The sequence below is a fragment of the Kogia breviceps genome, chromosome 1, assembly GCF_026419965.1.
Source record: "Kogia breviceps isolate mKogBre1 chromosome 1, mKogBre1 haplotype 1, whole genome shotgun sequence".
NCBI classification, from domain to species: domain Eukaryota; kingdom Metazoa; phylum Chordata; class Mammalia; order Artiodactyla; family Physeteridae; genus Kogia; species Kogia breviceps.
Window position 1 is genome coordinate 181,379,877 of NC_081310.1, and position 3,806 is coordinate 181,383,682.

Genomic DNA, 3,806 nt, shown 5'->3' on the forward strand with positions numbered 1-3,806 from the left:
GGTGTCCAGATGATGGCACCCCACCCCGGGCTGTCTCCAGGTTCTCCTTGTCTCTGTCTTATGGCAGCCTGCATTTCCTCTCCACAGTCAAGGTCAACACCCAGCCAACACCGTAACCCATCTCATTACCTGTTTTCTCAGTGGCCAGTGACAGTCTCAGCTTCCACTTCAGAGGAATCACTTTTGTATCTCTTGATGGACCCAGTTCTCCTCCTGGGTACTGAGTATGTACCGCTCCAGCCTCTCGCCGCTGGCTCCCAGACCCACGTGTATGACTCCAAGAGAGCTAGCATCCTATGTTGATACCAGTTCAAAGCACTCCACCATCTTCAGGCCAGCAGGTCTCATGTGGAGGTGTCTCTCAGCTCATATCACAACTGAGCCTGCGGTGGGACATTTCCCCATGCTTCAAGGCCACCTAGTCCTGGGTGAGGGGCACAAGGAAAGACCACTGAACCTCATGGGCACTGGCCTGTTGCTGTATGCCCTTGGTCTTCACAGAAACATGAGCTTCTTTGTAGTGGGCCATGCTGTCTTAGACAAGGCCCAACGCTGCCATTCAGTAAGTTTAAGAATGGCGGTGCAGGGCTTCCCTGGTGGCGCAGTGGTTAAGAATCCGCCTGCCATTGCAGGGGACACGGGTTCGAGCCCCGGTCCGGGAAGATCCCACATGCCGCGGAGCAACTAGGCACATGCGCCACAACTACTGAGCCTGCGCTCTAGAGCCTGCGGGCCACCACTACTGAGCCCGTGCGCCGAGAGCCTGTGCTCCGCAACAAGAGAAGCCACTGCAATGAGAAGCCCGTGCACCACAATGAAGAGTAGCCCCTGCTCACCTCAACTAGAGAAAGCCCGTGCACAGCAACGAAGACCCAATGCAGGCAAAAATAAATAAATAAAATAAATTTGTTTTTTTAAAAAAAGAATGGAGGTGCAGAAGGAGCATGCGGAAGCACACCCAACTCTACAGTAAGGTTCTATTGCAGGAGGACAAATTGCTGCTCCTTCACCGATGAGGTTCTTGACCAGCTGTGGCTTATGGAGACTCTCAGAACCCAGGGTGTCACCGTGTAACAATTTGTCCTCTTCTTGGGAAACAGATGGAATTAACAAACTATGACTATTAAGCAAGTTACACCAGAAGATAAATTATACATATTGCAACAAGGGGAAAGAGAACATGTAATGTTTGCAAAATTCTTAAGGGAGTTTGTCCTTGTCCTGGAAAAAAAAAAAAAAAATGCTGGCTTGCAGTTTAACATTTCTATCAGAGAGTTGAAGCTCTTCGTGCCTCAGAGAAGGCAAGAAAGTCATGCTGAGATGTCACCTCTGAAGCTGCCTGGAATGAGTGAGAGTCACAATCTAGCTGTGACTAGTTCTGTCCCCGGGGAATAGTAGCCAAATGTTGCTAGCATTATCTTAGGTCAGGATAACAGGACAGGAAAAAGCCATGACTTGTCTCTTTTGTCCCAAAATTTGTCTCACTGCAATTAGAAGTATCAAAGGTAAGGCCTAGTGGATGTTGCAATATTTTCTCGAATTTTGTCCAGGTCCTAAAAACAGAGAAGGGAAGAGAATGACACTCACAGGCGTCCCCTGAATATGGAGCCTCCATTCAAGGGGTGCCCCTTGGTGGACAGTCACCTGGGACAATCATTCTCTCTCAATCCGGGCCCATCCTGAGAGTCCAACCACAGAGTACCTCCTTATCTCCAGTCCTCCGATCTTCCTCTCTCCAAATCCCTGCCCACCTGGCAAGACCAGCCAGTGCCCAGAACTGACATAGAGCTTGACCTCAAGCCGCCTCTCCTTCCAAGCAAAATGGACAACAAAATGTACTGCTAGAAACCCCGAAAAGGTTTCTCATCACTGTCGCCGTCGGAAACGGGCAGCAGTGCCACAGCAATCGATTTCTGGCTGGGCTGGCTGCTGTGGAACCATCTGTTAGCAGCCTGTGGAGAGACCTCAGGATTGTCTGAGAAATGACCTCGAAGGCTCATCCTGGGTTGCCTGGCAACTAGCAAGCTGGGACCAGTGGCTCTGGGTGCCTGAAGGAGGGGCTGTGCCTGAACCCAGCCTTTCCTGGGATGATGATGAGGTGGGCACAGGCGCCCAAGGCCCCCAGGCCGGCTTTCCCAGATAGCTGACGCTTAAGGTCAGACTGCTTTGCAATCATTCCCCTCACGCCATCACCCCAAGGTCCTTCTCACACTCACCTGTGAACGGGAGAACAAGGCGGGGACCAGGGTCCCTCAGTCCCATGGTGCCTCCAGTGTCACCAGGGACCTGCTGTCTGTGGGCGCTCTGCCCGTGAGTTCCAATCTTCACCGAGCATTGGGCCAAGTGTCCCCCGAGCTCTTTATACGGCACCGGATCGAGTTTTCAATCCTTGGGCAACTGGGCCTGGGGGACCTGCGTCTGAGGTGTGGGTGGAGGGAGGGGCAGCTGGAAGCTGGAGAAGGGCCTCCGGGGAGTTATCTGCCTGCTTAGCGCTCGCCTGGGCTTCAGGACGTGCCTGGGCCCGGTCTCTCTCCCTGTGTGCCTTCTCCCTTTGATGACAGATGCTGCTAGGCACACCTGACTTTGTGGCAAAGTCAGACAGCACGCAGCTCTCGTCACGTGGTCCCCAGGTGCCTCATATCAGGCTCTGAGTCTTCCCTGGGGGCCACCAGCTTATGAAAGGCATGAGTTGTTTCTTGAAAGGAGAACAGTGGCTGGCAAAGGGGGAAACAGCTTTGCACCAAAATCCAGGCTTCTGAGCTGAGATTTGCCTCCTGGGGCTTGTCCTGGGCTCCATAAGGGCATCTCAATATGCCAGAGACACTCAGGGACTCAGACGATCCCAGCTTTGGAGTAACTTCCATGTGTGAGGGCGGGAGTGTGGAGATGGCTGATGCTCTGCATTATCCAGCCACCCCTACCCCCCACTGAAATAGAGCTGCATCCTCGACCTCAGAGAGGACTGCACAGCCCCTTGCCTCGGAGGTTAGATGCAGATTACCTGAGGCTCCTGACTCTTGACCTCTGTCCACAAGCCCCCCTCCAACCCAGAGTCCTCTGTTATTTTGAGGCCCCTGAGTTCTACTTACCTTTAGTTCTACCCAAGGGATCAGAATGGACTTCTGATTTTCTTAGGATTTGCAAGAGGAAACAGAATGACACGTCACGTTCTCAGACTTGAGTGTACATCAGAACACTCTGGGTGGTCATCTTGCTGTAAGTAGAATTGCCCAGGCCCTAACTCTGGAAAGTCTAACTTGGCAGAGCTGATGTGGGACTCTGGAATACACATTTTATCCAAGTTCCACACCCATGATTCTGATTCAGGTAGTCTGCCATGTACCTGGTGGGGCATCTCAGGGACAGGCGAGCCTGGGTCCAAATCCAAGTTCTGTTCCTGAATCAGTTTGGATTCATTGCATCGGTGAGGGGTAGATACCCAAAGCAACAGGAGCCTAAACAAGAGGGAAGTTAGAAGTTTCCATCTCTCATGTGAATGTCCAGGAATGTCGTGGATTCAGGCTGGTATGGTGGTTCCACAATCATTAGGAATCTAGACTTTTCCTATCTTCTTGGTCCCAAATCCTCCACATTCAGCTTTGTTTCGTGGTCCAAAATGGCTGCTCCAGCTCCAGCCATCATGCCTGCATTTCATCTAGTAGGAGAAAAGAAAAGGGGAAGAGAATGGCACAGTCTTATTTAAGGGCAATTCCTGGAAGTTAAACAACCACTTCTACTTACATTCCATTAGCCAGAACTTAGTTAAATGGCTAGATCTGTCATAAGGGAGATCAGGAAATATAGAT